The 23,240-nt window shown below is 52.0% G+C and overlaps 1 protein-coding gene across 2 annotated transcripts in view; it reads right to left on the bottom strand.

The window, feature by feature from the left end:
* SPOCK1 (SPARC (osteonectin), cwcv and kazal like domains proteoglycan 1) overlaps window positions 1-23,240 on the bottom strand; it is a 453,180-nt gene that overhangs the window by 55,947 nt on the left and 373,993 nt on the right. The window lies entirely within an intron of this gene.

The following is a 23,240-nucleotide window of genomic DNA, read 5'->3' on the forward strand; positions in this document are numbered from 1 at the left end:
TTTTTGCCATTTGTCTATATGTAAATATTCCCCAGTGACAGACACTGGCAGCTTTTTAATTCTAATTTATCCCAAAGAATTTTAAAGGTCATAGTATGTATCATGATGAAGAGTTTTGTTTTGTAAGCGTTTCCCCCCAAATCATGAAGGCACATCCTTCCTCGTAAATCACACGTGACGTGACCACAACGTGACTGTGGGTCTCGTTTCAGAGGGATCCCCTCTAATAAACACACACCAGCCTCCCCTGGGGAGTCATCCGGAGTCAGTGAAACCCGGTTTTAAAAGGCAGACACTATGGGGGGGCGCGTTAATATCAGGTTCTCATCCCAGCAGAAAACCTTTTCTGTCATAATCACAAGATCAGGAATGGAGGTGGCTGTGAAAGGGCATTGGCAAAAACAGGTCCCAGCTGTCGAGAGTACAGGCGGAGCTTGTGGGTGAAGGGTCAGAGAGAGGTTAGGGTGTACCGACGTACGTCATTCCTTCTGCAGGGAAGAAACGGTCCCTCTTGATTTCACATCTGTCCATCTCCTCAAACACACCAGACACTTCCGGACATTCTGATGCATGGTAACACCTTGATGAGTGTTTGCTGGGAAGCTGTGAATACCAGTGAGGAAGACCCTCTCCCCTCCCCACTTCCCCCCAAAAACACTCAATAGGCCCTGAAGGCTAGGCTGGTTTTGTGGGTGACCGTGGGGAGAAGAGTACCCCAAGGCTCGGGACAATAGTCCAACCAAATTCAGGGGAAAGTGAGTTCATGAGTCTGACTTTACGAAAGGGAAGGAGAGCTGATCCCCAAGTAGGGGGTTTAAAAAATTAATCGGGGCGTGGGGCACACCAAGGAGAAGAGGCAGAAAGCCTGTGAGTGGCAGGGAGGTGGGAGGGGAGGACCAAGGAGATGTCAGCAGAGAAGTTTATAGAAGAGATGTCATTGGGTAGAAGTCGTGGCCTAGTCAAGTGCAGAAAATTGGTGGTGTGACTATGAAAACAGGGAGGGGACGTGGGCGCAGTTCTGGGTGGAGGGGGGCAGCGGAGGTGCCCAGCAGGCCCCAGAGGATGAAGGAGGAGATTCTACAGGAGGAGTCGTTGGCGCTCCCCAGTTCCCCCGGGAAGGAAGGCACGCCAGAAGGACCCCAGGGTACGGCAGCCGAGACGGCTGCCATGGGCCTGCAGACCAAGTGTGAGATCCAAAAGGGGTGAGCAGAGAGGAGGGATCAGAAGTATGTTCTACAAAACGAACTAAGAAGCACAGTGGTTACCAGATGCGCAAGATGGGGGACCCTTGGAGGTGTGAGGGCGGAGGAACAAGAAGAGAGGGAGGGCCATCAGGGATGAAGGAGGGAGGATGGGCGTCAGGAGGCTGTGAATCTCAGGGCTCAGCCCCAACCACCACAGGAGGAAGGCCGCCTGCTAAAGGGACAGGCTGGCAGAGAAGCGGAGCCAGGGCTGGGCGGAGAAAGGAAGGAGCCCGCCCTTCCCTGCTCCTCCTGCACAATCAGTCACCTTCCCTTCACTCCCTGGACGCGCCCTGCAAGCTGTCTGAGCCCCTCAAGTGCACAAAGCTGCCTCCCCTCCAGTAGCCTCAGTTGACACTCCTCTCTAAGCCTCAACACCTATCATCCTTCCGACCTCAGGTGGGGTTGCTTCCAACTTCCCTCACCACAGCCAGCAAGGTCAAGTTCTACCACTCTTCTCTGTCTCGACACTTTGGACTTGTTCTTCTGTGCTCACCACACTCCTAATCAGGTTCTGTGCTCCTTTACAGCTGCATCACAGCTGTGCCCTCGCTCCAGACTGTGAGCTCCGTGAGGGCAGAGCCTCTTCTTAGTCACTGTCTACCCTGGCTGCTAGCCCAGCTGCTGGCCCTGAGTGGGCACCAGGATCCTTGTCAAATAAACAGCAGGCGAGTGAGCCAGAGTGTTCATGAGCAGGCTGTCCCATGCGGCAGACTCCATATGGGGGTGTCTCAGGCATCTGTGGTTGCTTGGGCCTGGCACGTAGAGCCCCGCCTCCCCCCTTAAGTGCCTGCTTGCTGGCAGCCTGCCTGACTGGCTGGGCAATGGAGTAAACCCCACCAAGGGCCTCAGGTCCCTGTCTGGTGGCGGGACAGCTGGAGACCCCACGGTCAAGACCCTGTGGCTACAAGGGGCCTATGAGACCAGCATGCTGCGCAGGCCGAGCAGCCACGGCCGAGGGCTGGCCCCAGGGGAACTGCAGGGCTGAGAAAGGACGCAGCTAACTGCCTTCCGGAGAGCTCAGCCTAGGGAGGGCGCAGACGGAAACAAGGTATTCATTCCGGGGAAAGGCCGACACCAAGAGGTAGCCTCTGCCACATAGGGAGTGTGTCCTCGCTGGGTCCCCAAGGCCACGTAAGTGCCTCACATAAGCCTAACTGCACCTGAGGGAGCCCAGACATGGAGCTCTCCATGGGGGCTGTGACTCCCTGCAGGCCACTGTCAACGACAGCAGCTGCCGCAGGTGTCCCGACTGAGCAGGCTCTCGGTTCCAGGCCCTAAGTGACGTCTTTCACAGATGTCATCTCGGGGCTCTGTCACACTTCCAAGGGCTGAGTGTCAACATCATATACACTCCACAACTGGGAGACCTGAGGCTGGTTCAAGGACACAAAGCTCAGCTGTAGTGGGATGAGGAATGAAACTCGGGCGTGTGGGGCTCCAGCGTGAACTGTCATCTACAGCTAAAAAAGCACACAGTCCCTAGGGGACCCTGTGGTGAGAAAGGACGCTGCTGATCTGGCACCCAGGGCAGGGCTGGCTGGGACCCTGGGCATGGCTGACAGGCAGCTGTCTGTCTTTCCCACCCGACAAAGCTTGAGAAAAATGAGCACAAAGCGGCATATGCAGGTGGTCCTGAGGGTGGCTGGCAGGGTGGGAAGGGCAGCTCCAGCAGCTGGGGCTTCCTGCTGCCCGCGTCCTGCCAGAGCTGGGCCTCCGTCCCTACAGGTGAGGCCGCCAAGCAGCTGCTCAGGCCCGGGCTTGGTGTGCACAGGCTGAATCCAGGCAAACCAGTGCTGCTTCTGCAGGTGCCTGTGCTGTGGCCTTTCTCTCCCGCTGCTGCGGGAGGAAGGGGAGGAAGTGAGCAGCCCATCAGCTGCGTGGCGGCTTGGGATCAGAAATGCTGCAGGTGCCCCCCACCCCACCCCCTGCCCTGTCCGTCTGAACCACACAACCCAGGGGGAGACTTGAATCTTCGCACCCTACAGAGAGCCATTTCTAAGCAGAGACACCTGTTTCCAGGGCGCAGTGGCAGACACCTCCCTGTAAGGTGGTGGCTTTTCCAGAAGGAATGGGCAGATGGGGAGAAGGACAGCTAACCTGCAGCAGGGAGAATATAGACAGGGGAGAAGGGTGGGGAGCCATGACCAGTGACAATGCCCACCTGGAGCCTCTGCTCTAGGCAGCCGCCTGCCACGGCCCTTCACTGCTGGCCTGGCCTGTTTACTGCGCCCTTGGGATGGGTTTTTCAATACCTTGACTTGATAGGAGCAAAGTAGGGTCCTGAGGTCACCATGTGCCCACCCCCTCCCTAGCACAAGCTGGGGCCCGAGGGGGTGGGGCACATGTCTGCTGTGGTACGGATGAGAGCGCACAGTTAGGCAAAGGGCGGGGCCTGGTGAGGCCCTTCCACCTCCAGGCTTTTCCTGCTCCAAGAAGTTCCTGGGCCCTGAGCAATGCCCCAGGCTAAGCCCCTAGGGAAACTGCTTCCGTAAACACTTACTTAGTAAGACATTTAAAAGTCTATTGATCTCCCTGCTCCAAAGGAGAGGTGAGACAGTGATAGACACAGTGAGCAGTTACCAAAGATGGGTCCCCTCCACCCACAACCAGAAGTGATTTCCCTTTCAGATCGCCAGCAGGCAGCCCTGGGAGCAGGCCACACACCCAGCACCCGGGTCGGGGCAGCCGCTGGAACCAGCAGGGGCTCTGGCTCCCACAGTGGCAATAAGAGGCTTCGGCTTCCTTTTCTGTGGGACCATAACAAAGGGAGCTGATCCCAAGCAGCCTTGCAAGGCCTCTTTCTCTCCTCTTTAGGAAGAAAGGCAGGAGGCTGCAGGTCTCCAAGGGCCAGATCGGTGACCTCAGGTTCAGCGTCCAGCAGACACAGATGATGCTTTCTCACTAGTTGCCAGAACACACGGGGACAGGCAGGAGGAACATGGGGTGATGTTGGTTGGAGCATCGTTCCATACACCAAAAAGTTGTGGGTTCCATCCCCGATCAGGGCTCATACCTTGGCTGCGGGTTCATTCCCTGGTTGGAGCGAGTATGGAAGGCAACTAACTGATGCTTCTCTCTCCTCCTAAAGTCAATGAGGGTTTCCTTGGGGGAGGGTTTAGAAAGGACAGAGGCCTCGTCCTCCGGCAGTCACTGTGAGCACGGGTGGGCGCACACTGGCCAAGGAAGAGCTGCCCTGGAACGCCAGCTCTACGGCGATGTGCCCTCCTCCCTCCTGTCTGCAGTCAGGGCCGTGAGGGACTGAGGGTTCGGGTCCCCCAGAACCCGTACGTGGAACCCCTAGCACGCAGTGCGATGGTGTTAGGCGGAGGGGCGTGTGGGAGGGCAATAAGTATGGGTGGTGCCCGTGGGCACAGCCACCACCATGGACTAGCTCCTCTGTGAGAAGGGGAAGTGCCGGTCTCTGCGCCACCAGGTGAAACAAGAGCGAGGAGGTGGCGTCTGCACCCGAGGCAGAGTGTCCTCACCAGGAACAAAGCCTGTCTTGGTCCCCTGATCGCGGACTTCCCAGACTCCATTAGAACTGTGAGAAGTGAACGTCAGCTGTCCAGACCACCTGGTCTGTGGCATTTTGTCATGGCAGCTGGAGCTAACGCAGGGGCCCAGCCTTCGCATAACGCCTGTCTCGTGGCAGGTGAATTTCTGCATGAGCAAAGGTAATGGCAGCCACCCAATGTATGGATAACCCCTCCCACATGTATTTTACCATAAAAAGGCACATAACCATTCACCGCCCTTCCAACTGAGGCCAGTGGGAGCAGGAGCATCGTGCCCACACTCTCAGCCTCATTTGCAGAGTCCTCTGGGGTGGGCTTTGCCCACAGAAGTCCCAGCCTTAAAAAACAAAAAAGTGTCCTGATACATAAATATGCACTGGAAACAATAAACACAGAAACTAAGTTTCAGAAATGCCAGGCATCTCTGCCCAAAGTGTGAGGGCCAAGGTGCAGCTGGTTGCTGGTGCCCACCTGGGGCAGGGCTGTGGTGGCTGCATTTACATATTTTAGTGATCACATGAAAGGCCCTGCCTCTGGGCATAATAGGCCTCTCTGCTCACCAGCACGGGGGGGCTGCAAGGTGTGCCCCGCCTGTGAAGGGGGCGGCAGGAATCCTCAGGAGTGGTTGAACAAGAAATGCCCTCTCTCTCCTCCCTCTGACTTGGGGAGGGTGAGAGGGTTGAAACCACCTCTGTGGTCACCAGACCCTAGGACCACAGAAGACGACACCAGATGCCAACCAAGTCTCTGAGGCTCCACGGACCATCCCTGGGCACTGGATGCTGGCATCTGCAGGGAAGGGCCAGGTGAGGCCTCCCAGAGGCTGCAGGCGGTAGGAATGAAGAGGGTTTCCTGAGTATGAGTCAGTGCAAAGTGCCGGCGGCAGAGGACAGAAAGGATGCTGTTCAGTGAACCCTCTATGGCCCCTGCTAACATGGGTGATGATGAGTAGGAGGACAGTAGTGTCAGCGCTGTCACTTATTATGTCACAGCCAATGCCCTGTTCCAAGTGCTTTACTTTGACTATTCCATGAAAACAGTCCTGACCCCGGCACCCTGAGTGGGATTCAGCCTGCACGGCCCTGCTGCTAGAGGTTTGCAGGTACCCCCGCTTCGCGTTGGCCCTGCAGGAGAGCACAGCCGCTCACTTCGAGGAAGCCCTGGCTGCTGCTTCCCAGGCACCCCAGCAAGGCTCACAGGTGTTCAGGTGGCTGGCTCACCCCCTAAGCAGCAGCTTCCCTCCCTTGCCGACCTTCCTCAGGTTAGTTGAGCACCACACGCCCCCTGCAGGTCACCCATGCATTGCTCAGATGCTTTCAAGAGTGATTAAACCAACTGCTGGCTGGGGCCCACCCAGGGCGCCTTCCAGGAGAGCTGCTCGGAAGTTCACGAGGCGCTGTCCAGCACAGCCAGACTTCCCCTCGGCCCCCTTAGCCCTCTTGCGCTTGTCCCCTGCTGTGGCTCTGTCCAGCACTGCCCAGTGCCTGCAGGGCAGTCATGCCAGCAAAGACTGGGCGCTGAGCCAGGACCAAAAGGGCAGCCAGTACTGATCGGCTTCCAGCTGAAGAGGGCCTGCCCAGCACTCCAAAGAGGCGGGAGGGATGCGTTAACAGCAGGCTGGCACTCCACGAGGGCTTGGACAACTGTTCTAATGCATCCTGATGAGCTCCATCTGCTGCCGGTCCACACCGGGCATATGTCTCCTTGCCCCGGCACTGTATTTTGGCTGGAAAATTTATCAGAAAGCCTGTATATGCCTTGCAGAGAGGAGACAAATGCTGGAGACTGTCTCCAGTCATATCTAGGAACAAAGGAAGGCAGGTCAGGGAGAATTTCCTGCACACACAGACCCAGAAATCATGTAAGGGGCCCGAGACCCTCCATGGCTCCCAGGATGCCAGACCACACCAGCGCGTCCCGACCCCTGGAAGCCGTCTCACCAGCTGGACCTCGGCGTAAGGCGTTTCCTACACTGTTTTTCTTGGGTCCTCGTGGCCTGGTCAGTGCTCTCATTCACTACCGAGCTTCGGTTTATCACAAATCTCTGTTTTTAGGTTGAGAGCCATCAATTCCACAAGTCTCCTCACATATTTTCATGTTGGTAGTAATCTTCCCCAGGACTCAGTTTCCTTTTAGGAACCCCAGGCATTCGCCACCTTGTGAGCGACACTGAGACACACGAGCCCAAGGAGACGGCCACACCACCGGCTGCACACACTGGCTGGCAGGGGAAAGGGTCCCCACCGGCCCTCCCATGCAGTGGGCAGTGATAAGCAAGGGCCTACTATGTGCTCAGCCAGCACTGGCTTACCCAGACAAAGGATGCATCTGAGGGGAGAAGGCTGGGAGTGCACACATTTCTTTGACAACTAGTTTTGCGTTACAAATGTTAAAGAGTACAGATTTTAATACTGAAGAGGAAAAACAAAATAGCAGTACTCAAACTCCCAGGTTTCCAGACTTACTCTAAGGCTGCAAGTGTTAGGATAGTGTGGGAGTGGTGAAAAAAGAAACAGACCAATAGATCGACGGGGTAGAACAGGGGGTGTGAAGGCACCCACACAGAGTCAACGCATCTTTTTAAGAGATTTCATTTCTTTTTAGAGAAGGCGGAGGGACGGAGAAAGAGAGGGAGACAAATATCGATGTGAGAAACATCAACAGGCTGCCTCTTGCAGGCGCCCCAGATGGGAATGAACCCATAGCCCATGAATGAGCCCTGACCTGGGATCGAACCAGTGACCCTTCGCTCTGTGGGGATAATGCCCACCCAAATGAGCCTCACCGGTCAGAGCACAAAGTCAACTGATTTTTGGAAAAGAGAAGAGGCAATGGATTCAATAGATGGGAGGGAGTATAGTCTTTTCAATAACGATGCTGGAATAATTAGGCTCAAACACAAAAGAATAAACCTCGACAGAGACCTTCTGCCTTACACAAAAATTAACTCAAAATGGGAGATAAGCCTAAATGCATATTGTAAAACCATAAAACTTCTAGAAGAAAATGAGGATAAAATAATGTGACTTTGGGCTTAGTGGTAAGTCTTAGTGGTAAGTGGTAAAACACCAAACGCACAATCCATGAAATAAAAACAGACATGCTGGGCTCGACTGAACTTTGAAACGTCTGCTCCGTAGGCGACACTGCTGTGAGGACCCGGGCAGCAGCCACCGAGGGGGAGGGACGGGGTCCGCAGAACACACGTCCGACAGGGGACATGCACCCGAGATTAACCACTCGACACTCAACAGCAGGCAAATAAGCAGCTCGGTTGAAAAAGGTACAAAGATCTGAATAGATACCTCAAAAATAAAATGAAAAATAGCCATCTGAAGAAATTCTCAACATCATCTGTCATCAGGGGAATGCAAATTCAAACAGCAGTGACATACCACTGTGCTATTAGAATGTCTAAAAACAAGACGAAACCACCTGCCCACGTCGATTGCTGCTATGGGTACAAAGCCGCAGAAACTCCACTCCTGCGGTGGGAACACGAAGCGCACAGCCGCTCCGGATGGCGGTGTGGCAATCTCTCACAGAGCTAAGAATCTGACCTCAGAGCTGGTAATGCCACCCTACTGATTTGAAAACTACGGCAACGCAAAAAGCTGCATTCAAATGGGCACATCAGTTTTATTCATAATTGCCCAAACTGGAAGCCACCAAGATGTCCTTCAATAGGTGAATGGATTAGCAAATGATGAAACAGCCACAGCACGCAATACTATTCAGTGATAAAAAGTAAAATAGCATATCAAGCTACAAAAAAGACAGGATGAATTTTAGATGAATATTGCTAAGTGAAAAAAGTCAGTATAAAAAGGCTATATAACGTATGGCTCCAATTACGTGGCATTTGGAAAAGGCAAAGCTATAGTGGGAGTAAAGAGACCAGTGGTTCCCAGGGCGTTGAGGGAGGGGGGGAGGGAGGGGGGGGAGGGGGCTGGGGAGGAGGGGAGGAGGGGAGAGTGAAGCCCAGGGAATGTTTCTGAGTGGTGAAACTGTTCTTTAGGGTACTGTAAGGGTGTGTATACGACACGGGGGATTTGTCAAGACCCATAAAGCATTACAGCACATACAGTGAACCTTAATGTATGCAAATTAAAAAAAACATTTACGACCTTGGGAGACCCTAGGGTGAAGTGCAGACTGTGACAGAACAGTTTTGGAAATGAGTACAGATTATGTGATGAAAGGCACAGGGACCCCACACAAGTGCTGCACTGCGGGTGATAAGGTTTCCCCACAAAGGCGGTGGGTGGAGGGGGCAGATTTCCACAGTCCTGCATGTGCGCACTGGAGCTGAAGATGGGCCGCAGGTGCCGGGGCCGAGTGTCTCACTGTCGGAGTGGGAGGCCGCTGGGGTCCATGTGTGATGGGCTGGGGCAGGAGGCGCCGGCACAGACTCACACTCAGCCGGGTGCAAACACAGATGGACACGTGCAGGGTTTGGGTAGCCTACGTGCAGCAGTCAGGGGCGCAGCTAGGGCCCAGACCCCGATTTCTACCCTGTGCTCCACGAAAAGGGACCGGCGCTGCTGGGAGAAATGACCACCCCCATGGCTGGGAGAAGGAACATGTGAGATGAGCCTGGAGTGTGTTAGAGTGCCAGAAAGTAAAGAAGCACTAAAACATAAGTACGTAAAATCAGCCGCAGTGAGAGGGCATTGAAGGGCACAGGAGCCGACGGGAGGAGCTCCCAGTGTTCACAGCGGGAAAGGTGTGAGCCACCAGGTCTTCGGATGGGATCATCCCATAGGCTTGGGTAAACCTCAAGCGAACGTCTCTGAGCCACAGACGCGTGACCGTGTAAGTGAATGAACGGGGAGAAGAGACAGACCTCCAGAGCAGGAGAATTCCAGGTCGCAGACCCAGAAACCCCACCCTCGGGAACTAGGTAAACAGATGGCAGACCCTGGAGCTGGGGGGCGCACCAGCTCCTGGGCACGAGTGTGGGCTGTGCGCAGCGCCCTCTATCCAGAGGGGACAGCACGGAGAGTGAGGGAGGAGAGGGGTGTCCTGCAGAGAAACAACAACCAGCACCTGTCCGGGCAAAGGGGGTCGCATCAGCAGTGCTGGCGCAGGGGGCCCTGTGGTGATGTCAGTAACACAGCGCTTCATCTCTGTGGTCTCCCTCCTAAAAACCACAACCCTGGTCTCATCGGGAGGAAAACATCCAGCAACTCACAGCTGAGGGCCTTTGCAAGATTTAACTGACCAGGACATTCCAAAACCATCCGAGTCATCAAAAACAAGGAAAATCTGCAAAACCACCACAACCAATTGTCACAAGCAGAGGGGCCCAAGGAGATACGACAACTAAATATAATGTGGTGTCTTGGGTGCCTTTCTGACACAGAAAAAAAATTAATTAAGAACTTAGGCGATCTGAATAAAATGTGGACTTCAAGTGGCTATAATGTATCAGTATTGGTTCACTGGTTGTGACAAAGGACATACCAGTGCAAGGTGTTAATAAGTTAATAAGAGGGGAATTGGGTGCAGGACATGTGGGAACTCCGTACACTGCCTTTGCAACATTTCTGTAGGTCTGAAACTTTTCTTTAGTAAAAAAAAGTTTGCGTACAAAATGGACCCTGAAGTAATAACTTCGGGAAGTAGGATTTGGTTGGAGACCAGCTGCCGAGCCACAGAGAGGCACTGAGCTCTCAGCGTGAAGGATGGGCAAGGTCGGTGTGGCGGAGGGAAGGTGCGCCAAGCACCCAGCCCCCTGCCCAGCCACCACAGCCGGTTGCCAGCTGCACTCAGGGGCAGCCCCGGGGCACATGCGCACCCAGCACAATCTAAAATGACCCTAACATGGGCTCCTCGGGAAAGCAACGCTGCTATTTACTGCATTACGTCACAAAAAAGAAAGGTCACATACAGCTAAGCAGTCAAGTACTTTCGAAAACAGGAGCTGAGGGGCCTGGGTTCGGATCCCAGGCCTTTGTTAGATACGTGACCTTGGGCAACCAGAAGGCAAAGGTCCTTTTCCTCATTTAAAACTGAAGGGAACAGCACCTCCCAGCCCTGGGCTTTCGAGATTAAATGGAAACACATGTGTTTCGCACGGAGTCTAGCACTGCGGCAGCTATTTCTTAAAGTTTACACTGGGAAAGGGAAGATAAGACGCCGCTCTCTCCAGGTGAGACAGAAGATCCAAAACAGTAAGATGAAATGACTCAGAATGATTTCCGGCTTGAAAGGAATAATCATTCCCACAAAGGCAGAAAACAGATTTCATTCATCGAAAGAATCCTGAACACCGGCTCTCGAGTCAGAGGCACCTCGGGAGAGACAGGAGCTGCGGGAGCCGCTGCCAGGCGTTTCCGGGGAGACGCAGGGAGGGACGGGCCTCGCTTCCAGATGGAGCAACTCCACCGCCCCGTTCTCAATACTCCACAAATTACTTTGTAAAGCCAATCTAAGTCCCATTTTCTGGTCGTTTTCGAAAATGATTTTAAATATCATCTAGGAGAACAGGTAAGAAGAGCCATGGAAAATTTGAAAAAGAGGATAATGATGTCAGATGAAAAGATGGATGATGACGGAGCAGAAATGATTAAGAAAACAGGCCATTAAAAACAGTATTGACTAAAACAGTATTTTTCAGCCCCAACTTCCTCACCCTGGAGGGCAGTGGCACCGAGGAGAAAATCCCACCCCCACCCACCCTTTGCGGGGGAGATGGAGCTGCCTGGTGAGCCCTCTCAGACCGGCTAGGGTGTGAGCTGCTTCTTCCAGTTCGAATGCCACTGGCCTAATGCATCCAATGTGAACAAGTCGATCCACGAAAGAATACAATGAAAACACTTTTTACCTGGCCTCGGGGTGGGGAAGAGATTTCTAAACACGTGTCAGACACCGCAGAAGGAAAGAATGAACACTCCCGAATGGACAAAACACCCAAACCTCAGTCTATCAGAAAACACCATTAAAGGGAAAACTTAGGGGGGAAATGTGAATGAAACACATATGATGGATTTGTGCCTTTAATATGTCAAACAATCACTTGTGAATTATTGAGAAAAAGACCCACACCCTAAAAGGAAAAGTATAGGAGGCAATTCAGAAAGAATTATAAATAGCCAATGTACATGAAAAATAAAGAAGTCAAGCAAGCCTCTGGTGTAATCAAAGAAGTAAAAAATCAAACTGTGACAAAGGCAGGTAATTGCCTCCGAAGATCCATTTTTCCACTTTTCTTTAGCAATACGAACCATAATTTTTAGCTGGCTCATTGCTTTCAACTTAACAGTTTACGTCCCCCAGCATGCAGGCGGGATTGTACTAAACTCACACTGAATTCAGACCGAGTTGCCCATTGAGAAGAGAGCAGAATTGTATACAAATTCACCTCCACCTTCCCTGCTGTGTGGACCACAGAGGGGCCGGCCCACGAGGCTGTGTGTTAGGATTCTCAGAGCAACCGGTGGAAACGTCTGGGGAACTGAGAGGCTGCACACTGGCCCGGGACTTCCTACCACTTGCCTTATTTTGTATCAGAATAATGTAAACCCTTTATTGCTTACTCTACTATTGTGTGAGCACTAGAGTATTGGTTATGTACCACTGAGCCAAAACCCAACTAATAAAAGGACCTTTTTTCTTAACCCAGGCAGTAGAAAATTCCTTTAAAAATTATAGTATATTCAGCCCTACCCAGGTGACTCGGTTGGCTGGGGCATCATCCCATACGTCAAAAGGGGGTGGGTTTCGTCCCCAGTTGGGGCACATACAGGAGGCAGCTGATCAATGTCTCTCTCTCTCTCTCTCGAATCAATAAACATATTTAGGTGAGGATTAAAAAAATGATCGGACCCAAAGTTGGTAAATGTCTCATAATATTGCTTATGGCACATATTTTCTGGAAGACATGCTGCCAGGAAGCAACAGGAGAGTTACAATATGCACATCCTTTCACTCAGAACTTGTACCGCTAGTAATTTATCCTATGAAAATAATTAGACACGTGCAAAATTAATACACAGTGATGTTTCTGAAAGCGATGTTTGTAATAATGAAAAATCAGAGAGAACCTAACTGCTCACTGGAGAACCAGGTATAGAAATTACAGAACATCTGCGGAATCAGACAGCATGCAGCCTTTAAAACCCAAGTATTAAAAGAATAATTGATGGTATGGGAATAGAATATTTTTAAGTACTATTAAGGTAAAATAATAAAGGTTTTAAAGAAGTACATAATTATACTCAGTCTGGAAGACCGGGTACTTTTAAATGTTCTATAACAAACAGGTATAACTTCTACAGTTTTTTTTTTAAATTTGAGTTAAAAATTTGCAAGTGTCTACTGTCACTCACCTCGAACCTGCCTCCAGCTGGGTGGCCCCTTCTGCTCGACTCCCTGAGCAGCACGTCCCAGTCCCGCGTGCCCCGCTGGTCTGCACCACGGAACACCCCTTCTGCTCCCTGACCAGCGGTCTTTGCAAGGGGGGCGGATCCCAGACATACAGCCGTGCTTCGCTGCGGGCCAGAGACCCCCACTCCGGGCCAATCCAAGCCCCTGAGCCTGGTCCTGGGAACTACAGCTTCTGAGACCTCAGTGTGTCTAGTGCCACTCCGGGGATGCTCTGGAGGCCATCGCGGGTCTCTGTCCCCTAAACAGCAAGGTGCCACTGTTCCTGACTCCTCAGGAGCTCCTGGCCTCATGCCAATGCCACCTGTCTCTAAGTCAATGCTCTTTAAAAGGGTGTGCTCTGTGTTCATTAGAGAAAGTGTTCAGCTGGGAATAACAGAAACCTGTCCGGTGGCTTCTCCAGATGCCAGTTTAACAAAGGATCCAGAATGTATTAATATGTCCACATTTTAAGTGAGTTGCCTAGTCCCAACCACATGAAACACAGCCCAGCTCTTCCGACCGTGCGGCTCAAGCATCGGGTCAAAACCACCACGAAGCACTCAGAAAGTGGTAAAACACCCTTAGGGCCCTGCACCGGTAAACCTAACACCAAAAAGGAGGGCGAACAGCCCAACTCTAGACAATTATCACCTTGGGACATCAGTGAGCCCCACAGGCAGACAGGTAAACAACATATTATTGATAGATTTGGTGTTCAGAGTTCTTGCCATCCTCCTCAGGGGAAAGCACAGGACCTGGGCCTAGAATAGGAATTTTAAAAAAATGCTGGGTAGATGGGTGGATGGACAGATGGACTGATGGATGATGAGTAGATGGAAGCATATTACTCACTACCTCCAGGTTCAATCACTGCTGTCAGTTCTAGAAATCCAAACAAAACAGCTGTCAGAGAGCTGCCTTATGCCTTAGGTTTTAACTTCAAACAGGGCGCAGCAACCTTCAGAAGCAAGGTACGTGAAGTCACAGGTCGGTGTTACTTTCGTTCACTCTATTTTTTCCTGAACAGGCTAGTGCCCCATTGGGCACAGACTGCAGCATTTAATCCTGCTGCTCACAACACAGAACTGTACCATTCTTGTACCAGAAGCTCAACCTGAATGAGAGAAAACGCTCACTAGTTCTGGGTCCTCCCTCCTCTGCCTAGACACATTCTCTGCATTCTCGTGAGAACCCGAGGAAACACCAACGGAGTGTTCCATCCCAAAGGGTACTTCACTTCTGTCATCAAGGCAAAAATACTCCTCTCCTGAGACACCGTGAGCCTTCTTCCTAAGTCAGGGAAGAAGGATACAGGGATAGAGACCTGCCTGCACCCAGTTGGGGGGATGCCAACTATTCCTGACCCAAAGGAGCCAGAAACACACACAGCAATTATGTCCCAGGCTGAGGTCAAACCCCAGAATGACCAATGCCAGGAAAGCCAGAGATGGCATCTTTGAACCACCGAACCTGCCTCTTCACCTAGAGATCTGGTCCACCTTCAACACCTGATCTTTTCAAGGGCTCTGACCACCACCAGCTCAAGTACATGCAAGAGCCTTGAAAATGGTAAGAGCCTCTACATTCCATCAATTCATTCATTCCACAAATGATCAAAGACAGCCTAGGCTGTGCCATGCCCTGGTCCATGCGGACACTGGGTATGGGGCTCACAGCAGCGAGCAGTCTGCGAGGAAAGCTGCGGCAGGAGACCAGGTGGGGAGGGCGGGCTGGCAGGTGCACAATCCCAGATGGGAGCTTGGCAGGTGGGTATTGAAGGGGAGCCATCCTTCAATACCTGGGGAGGCGGGTGGGGAGGGAGCTGTGGGGAAAGTGCAGATGTCGGGTCCTGAAACCTGGGGAGACCCAGCAGTAACCCCAACCCCGAAGGAACTGAACCACAGACTGGAATGCAGACAGAGCAGGCCGAGAGGGGAAGGGGACACAGTGTGAGCCCCTGGGAGTCTGAACCCTCTCTGGGGGTCAGCCTGGCTTAGCACGGAGCCTCTGAAACTCTAAGAGCTGGAGAGACATAGGGACAGGAATCTGCACCTCTTCAGCCTCAATACCACTCAGGGCAGATATTTTACAGCATTATAGTAGCTCTCATTTTTTTTTTTAAATAAAGAAACTTAGCTTAAAGCCATTTTTTGAAAGTCATGTTTTGAAGTATCGCTTAGTCCTGTGCCTTGGTACATAATCAGAATTCCGATCAAACCCCCCTGTCGGCACTAATTTTCTGGTCTTTGCCATTCAACTTCTGAGTCTGCTTTCACAGCTTCTGCACCCCCTGCCTAGGTGATTGCCAAAGCTGGGGCTCACCACATGCCGTGCCCCACCCCTACAAGTGATGCGCTGGGAAGGCATCCATTTAGGAGACTCGCACTCAAAGCACAGCCAAGCCGAGGAGACCAAGATGAACGGGTACTGGGGAGTTGGGTGAGGAGAGAGGCCTGTGTCACTGCTTTCCCAGGGCGCCCAGGCCAAGGTGGGATGGGAGGCTGGTTCTTACACAGAGCTTTGTGCACAGCGAATGTGGTCCAGTAGGAAGGGCCTGCCCCGCTGCCACTGGTTCTCACACTCTGCAGATCCCATAGCCTCCCCCGCCTGTACCACCAGGCCTCCCGGCCCTTCCCCTGAATAATTCTGCTGCTGCCCCTCCTGCTGGGTAAGCAGGTCTGCCTCCTCTTGCCACAAAGCAGGAGGAGCCCTGAATGCCCTTCTCCTGGGATCAGGCCAGAAACGCAAGGTTTCACCCTCATGACTCCAGAGTGAGTTGGAAATCTCTCGGGCCCCTCAGACCTGAAGAGATCATCCGGCTTGTTGTCTTGTTCTGGTTTTGGCTGCACTCGCCCCAACCCCATCTGGGCATCTATTACCGCCCCAGCTATCATTCTACATTCTTCAAGTTAAAGAATCAAAGTGACATTCCTGTCTCCTTCATGCCTAATCGTCACAACCATCATTATCATCAAGATCACACAGCTACGTTTTTCGAACTCTACCTTTATTTCTGCAGTTACATTTGCGCTGACTTCATGACGACACTTTGTCCCTGCCCCCCCGCACCGTCCTCCCCACGGGCCAGGCCAGCACTGCCACCCCTGGACCTAGGGAGAGACTCCCGGTATCTCACAGAGCAGCTGGCTGTGTGCGATGGCAGTCATTTGTTTTCTTTCAATTATAATTTCAATTTATTTTTTATTGTAATGCTGTCTTTTCACAGCAATAGATAGCAGGGCAATGGAAGAACAGTCGAGTTCAGGACAGATTACAAATGAAGTTTTATCTTCGAGGAGCTAGGTCGGAGACTGGTGGCTATCAGCCTGTGGCAGTGACGGTGAGCCCATGCCGGCGTCCTGATAAACTCCTGAGAGCTCAGTGTGCTCACAGGAAGAAAGGAGGACATTCCGAGGGTGCTCGCTCCCCTTAGGGAAACTCCATCGGGGGGGCTGTGTTGTCAGGGAAGGAGTGCGTTCCGTGAGCACCGAATGAATGCTGGGTATTAGTTTAAAGTGAGTGAGTGAGTGAGTGAGTGTGTGTGTGTGTGTGTATGTGTGTTTCCAAAGGAAGACTCGGGGGAAGGAGACAGAAGAATGTGAGGGCAACAGCACAGGCTCTGGGAGAGGCCCCGACTCCCGCTCTCATTTCGTAGCTGGGTGGCCTTAAGCACCGAGACGCTCCTTACAGATCACACGTCTTCTGGTCAGCAGCGGGAGCGAAGTTCCTCAGTTGTGAGAAGAATCAAATGCACAATCAAGAGCATGGCACATGCACACGCTGAGGATCTTATACAGATTCCCTCCTATCATGATAAATCTTTTCTTTTGGGGGGCCACTTTCAATGTTGCAGACCGTGGTACATGCATATAACAGACAACCTTTAAAAAGAACGAGGCAGATTCACTCGACACTTGACAATCACTTGGAATCCACATGAAAAGCCCTCACTAACTTCCATTTCAGTTGGATGAGACAGACAATAAACGAGCAGGTAAATGAGCTGTCTGACAGATTAGAAGGTAATAAACAGTAAGGACAAAGGTCAAGGCGCAAGGGGGACAGAAGTGCTGAGGGGGTTCCAAGGGGCCCCTGTGGTGCAGAGATTTCAAGGGTGGTCCAGCTGGGCAGATGTCTGAGAAGGCTGTCAGGATGGGACGGGGGCGTCGGCACAGAGCCCGGCAGCGGGGTGCCAGGACTGGCAGCGCCAAGAGACCCCCCCGGGAGCCCATGTGCCTGAAGCTGGGCAGGTAAGTGGTACCCCAGCAAACAGGGGACAGACACAGATCAGGGGACCCAATCACGCCGAGCCCTGCAGGTCACTGACAGGGCTTCAGTTCTTCCTCTTCAGTAGATGGGAAGTCACCAGCATGTCTTGAACTTACAGTCTACAGAATTACTTTGTTCAAAAGAGAAAGGGGTCCAGATCAATTAGGAAGCCACTCACATAAAAGATGAGGATGTCTTCAACCACAAGGGAGACAGAGGTGGTGAGAAGAGAATATATTTGAAAATCAATTTGAAAGCAGAGGCCGCAGGATTACACACGGCGTCTGAGACAAGGAGGGTTTTGTTTGTGGTTGTTTTACTTCACATCGAAATAAGGAGCTGCCAGTAATTCAGAAGGCGAATGCTGCAGCAGGAAGACGCAGATTTGGGGGGAAGACCAGGAGCTTGACTTTGGACGTATTAAGCCTGATCTGCCCATGGGTGTCCAAACGGTGGTCATTATAAATTCAAGTGCAGAGTTCAAGGGAGCGGTGTGGGCAGGTCGGCTAGAGGGAGGGAATAGACAGACAGATGGACACAGACCCGTCGGTACTCACATGAAAACATATCTATGATATATAAAAGAGGCAGGGCACAGAACAGGTAGAACATGAGTGGTTTGGGATGAGTAAAGTTTAAAAAGTATGTTTTGATACGTGTATCAAAAACTTACTAGAAACATAGGTAACAAAAAGCTAATGGAACCAGGAGTATGAGACACTTTGCCATGACATTTGAATTTTATACAAGAATGTACAAACTTATCAATTAAAAATGATAGCAGGAGCAGAGGACTGTTTGGGCAAACCATCAAAGCCATTAGTTTCTGGCACAAACCTCTCTCCCCTGCTCTAGACTCCAGTCGTGACCGTGGCTGTCCTGCCTCAGTTTACCCTTCTCTTTCTTTCCACCTTTAGCTTTTCCCAATCAGCGGGCATTAAGCAGGCTTCCAAATGACCAGGAGAACCTGTGTCTGCTTTGCAGAGCTGAATTCACAACACGGAAGAACCTGAGTTCAAAGCCAAAGGCAAATGCCCTAACGAATAAGGTTTTCTTCCTTCATGCAGTTGCCAATGTAATTCTGAAGATTTTTTCTTTTTATGTAATGACATTTGGAATAACAAAGCTCTAAAAATTACATGTTTCTTTACATGTTTAAGTTCTGACTATAATGTCGTACTGAATAATCAGTGAATGCAGCTGAATGGGTATGGAAAGATGAATATAAACTGCTTTTAAACTGCAAATTTGTCAGCCTGAAGCCTGAAGCCTCTTCCACAACAGGCCTTAAAGAAACACTGTTCTTTTCTGGCTGCAAAGATAAATCTCCATTTTGCCAGGAGCCTCTGCAGCAGGATTCTTTTAGGATGTTTCCATTGAGACTTGTTACAGCTAGGAAGGACTCTTTATCCTGTCTCTCTGGCACCACCTTCCGTTCCTAGTTAAGCACATTTCCCCGCTCTGCTTGTGATAACTAATGGAATTAGGCAACTGGCTGTCAACGCAGGATGTCATTCCCCAGGATCTAGCCCTCGGGTTGAAATCACCATTTGAGGAAAGAAAGTCAATGCAGGCCATTTTTCTCCTGTTCCAATCACGTGGCTGGAGGGAAGCTATCACTTCCTGTTTGGCTGGCCCGGCTGGCCAGGCAGGAGCAGTCCCTCCCCCGTGCCTGGCCAGGCAGGGCCCCACCCAGCTCCACCTCCCGGCCCAGGTCTGCTGAGGAGGGCTTACCACTCCACAGCCTTCTCCAGAATTTGGGGTTGACTGGCTGGACCCACATCCTTTCTCCAAACACTAATCTTTTAGGGAAAGAAGCAACGGAAGCAAAGGAGGAACTGTCCTCAGAGACCACACTGCCCTCTTGACTTCCTTCCTGAAAGTCATTCAAATCACTGCCAGTGTGGGGAGCATGATGACCTTCTCTGCCTGATGACTGACACTTCAAGATCCAGGCAAGTGACATCAAGCCCTGGAGAAACGGAATCCAACTCCCACCACACCCAGCTGCAGACCCTCTACCGTCTCCAGGCTGAAGGCTGCCACCCCAACCCAAGGTATGCGCACAGTGGGAAGAGAGGCGCCAGGCTAGCAGTGCAGAGCCCATGGCAGCTCCGCCTTGGGTAAGACTCCTGCCCTCAGGGGTTCTGCAGTTTCCTCTTCTGGAATTTGGGGCCTGAGCACGGATCACCAGTGGTCCAGCTCTTTCCTGCAGCGTCACTTGAACACAGCAAACCCTTGGGGTTGCAGTGGGCCCCACAACATAGTGTGGATGAAGAGCAGTGAGATCCTTCTTTGTCGGCTGTCCTACAACCGCAAAGTCTCGCCTCACCGGTGGGGGGCGGGGGGTTGGCTCCCGATCCTCTCTCCACGTGGAGTGAGGCCAGCAGAAGGTCTGGGGCAGTGGCAGGCTTTGGTCTGGGTGGGCAGAGGTGCTGGCTAATTTAAAAATGTATATTAGAGCCCTGGCTGGTGTAGCTCAGTGGATTGAGCGCGGGCTGGGAACCAAAAGGTCACCAGTTTGATTCCCAGTCAGGGCACATGCCTGGGTTACAGGCCAGATCCCCAGTCGGGGACACATGAGTGGCAACCACACATTGATGTTTCTCTCCCTCTCTTTCTCCTTCCCTTCCCTTCTCTCTAAAAATAAATAAATAAATAAAATCTTTAGGAAAAAAAAAAGAAAAAGTCTATTAAGAAATAAAAAAATTAAAATGTATCTTAGAGACACTAATTATGAGAGTCCTCTGTTTTCTCCTTAGATTCCCAGCCACTGTGAAGAGACCAGGGACCAAGTGCCTCAGACACGCCTCCCACTCTTCAGTGGGCGGCAGCGCCCAGAGCCGGAGAGCTAACCTCAGCTATGAGGGGTGACTGGGCCGAGCTACGGCAGGGAAGTGGGGTCTCCTTCCGGGGAGACTGCCAGAGCACAGGGACCTGCTTAACACAAGAGTTCAACTTCTCTCCCTCCTCCCAATAATTTTTTGACAATTATTACTCTATATTCTTGAGGCTGGACTGCTTTCACAGAGATAGGAGAGATAAAGCAATTAAGTAACTTGTCCAAGGTCGTGAGGTAATTGAGAGATGTGAGAGGAAATCTTCAGTCCTGTTAAAAGATGCCCATGTCTCCAGGGGCCAAGTCAAAGGACAGGTGCCAAGAAGAACACAGGGAAGAGAAACGTCAACCACTTGGTTTTCTTAGAGCTGGGATGAGAGACTTCTGATTGGCGAGAGCTGGTTTGCTGTGATTCAAAAGGCCAAGGGCTGGAAGAAGCAGGCCGTGCTCCACGATTCGAAGGGAGTGAGTCGGGCCCCTCCTTCTTATGTCCTAGACACTCCCATGCACTACCGATCAAAGCTGGGGCTCCAAGAAGTGACATTTTGGGAAGGAGAAAAACAGGCAGGGGAAGGTGAGTCACTAGGAAAGGTTTTGTTCACCACCGTTCTCCTCGTCTGCACCCCAACAGCGGGTCCTGGGCAGGGAAGAGGCACTTGTGAAGCCCCAGACAGGACGAGGGGCCCCACAGATCTGTGAAATCCAACCTGGGCAGGCCCTGTCCGACCCTCCAGACCAGAAAATGGTCTGCCTGGCAGCTCCAAGGAGAAAGGGCCTGGGATGGCAACCTCTCCAGGGTCTGTCTGCACTCATAGAAGGGCATCCTCAAGTTTCCTGTGGCCCTGAAGGGGTCAGAGAGGGGCTGTGGGAAGACTAGTGCCCCTGGGAGAGCAGGACACAGAAGAAAAAGGCTCAGTGTGGCCTTACAGACATGGCGAGATGTCACAGGTGGGCTCTCACACCGCTCGTGCCAGATGCTGTGAGGACGGCATCTCACTGAGGACGGCCACAACTCCACAGTAAGCCAGACAGCGCCAGGGGCCGCTTCCCGCCGCCGGCACAGCTCCCAGGCCCTCGCCCGCACCCAGCTTTCTAGAATTCTCACACAATACTGATTTGACAGAAATGACCTGGAGTGACTATGTTAATGCCTGCATTACCGGGTGGAGCCAAGGTTCAGAACAGAAGGTTGAAAATGAAATACCAGTAACAATAACAATGCCACATTTTGACCCACTGGCACTCATGAGACTATGAAGCACTATTCCTGCACAGGGCACAGAGACAAGACTGCTCCTTACCCAACCCAGAGCCCCGTGTCCCGCCCCGGTGCAGCCTGCCCCACTGCTGCCTGCAGCCATGGAGGGGCAGCCAGCAGGGCGGGGGGTGGGTTGCACGGTCCCCCCTCCTCCTCCCCCACTCCCACGGCTAAGTAGCCAAGAGAAAACTCCCCTCCGTTTCACCTCTGGCCACCCCCTCTCACGTGTGGTCCTCTGCCTCCCAGGTGCTATGGCCTCGGCTTCGTGCTCCCTGCCTGTCACGAGCCCCCATGAGAGCTGCATGGAAAGAAGGGTCAAATCGAAGGAAAAGGTCCGCCTTCCCTGGATTGATTTCATCCAGGCAAATGTTGTTAATTTAATCACTTCCATAATGACCCTAGGGACTCATCAATGCCCTCTCTGCCCGTGACATGCCCTTACGCTCCAGGGAAACACCGATCAAATCCATATGAAAAAGTTAAGCAGTCCACCCTGGTAAGGGATTATGCTCTCCTGCATTATGATACTGTTGGATGTGGAATGAATTAACTGCAGCCGTTCAGTCTCACCCACGGGTAGTTTCTGCCGCCCCTTGTGCTTATAGAAAAACCTTTGCTGTACGTGACAGCCCAGACGTGAAGTCTCTAACCCAGAAGGGCAGCCTCAGGGCCTCGTGGAGAGAACTGCACCACGTTCGATCTGCGCCTCACGTTAGCAGGCTCATCATCACGGGCTTCTCAGGGGGTGTCTCGTAGACACCTGCCAGTGACCCAGAGGAACAAAAAATAACCATATATTAAGGACTGAGGAGGGGGATACCGTACTGATGACTTGGTCTAGAGTGGCCTTGTTACCGTTTTGTTGGTCTCGTTCCTGACAGGGGCGCGGTGACATCCTTTCTCTTCCTGGTCTAGCTCTAGTAACAACGTCTGAAATGAGACACCCTCGGGCAGGGCTCCCGTTCCGCCCGAGCTCTCTGCACGCAGGAGCGGCAGCCTGCCGAGTCTCTACTTCTGATGGCAATGCAGGCGCTCACACTGGCTCAACCAAACTTTGTTCCAATTTTTACCACATTGAACAAGTAGACGGGCAGTCGAGGCCATGCCTGGAGTGTCACATTTGAGAGCGACTCTCACTCAGATAGGACAAGGCCATCGCCAAAGAAGGGCTGCACTGCCTTCGGAGAACCACAACGCCCTCCAAGAAAACTGGTCTGTCCCCTCGTCACAGCAAGTCTGGCAACCTCAGCAGAGCCGACACCCTTGAGGGGCGATGCACACACCCCACCAACAGGTGCCATGGGCAGGGGGGAGGGCGGATTCCTTGGAGTGGTGTCCAAGCCTCAGAATACAAGAGTAAATACAAGGGACAAACAATATACCTGAGATAATAGAGGCTATTGAATCTTCCTAAGAAGATTCTCAACAATTCTCCAGGCGGAAGGTAATTGTCTGAAGCCTGCATTTGCTCACCACCACAGGGCTCTCTGTCCATACTCCAAGGAGGGTCATGCGCATTAATCAGCATTTCTTACTGCAGTTACATAAATGAATCTGCCCACCACACAATGAGATAAGCTTTTTGGTAATCAAGAGTAAGCACTCTCCAGGGATTACGTGTGACCGCAGCACCCTGTGGTTTACAATGTCCCTCCACATTCTGAGTTAAAGCTCTTGAAGGGCCCTTCACAGTCCCCACCATAAGCAGATGCAGACTCGAACATCACCTATGTGCCCTGGAAAGG

This window comes from Sturnira hondurensis, unplaced genomic scaffold (genome assembly GCF_014824575.4).
Source record: "Sturnira hondurensis isolate 20B ecotype Veracruz unplaced genomic scaffold, ASM1482457v3 Scaffold0001120, whole genome shotgun sequence".
NCBI classification, from domain to species: Eukaryota; Metazoa; Chordata; class Mammalia; order Chiroptera; family Phyllostomidae; genus Sturnira; species Sturnira hondurensis.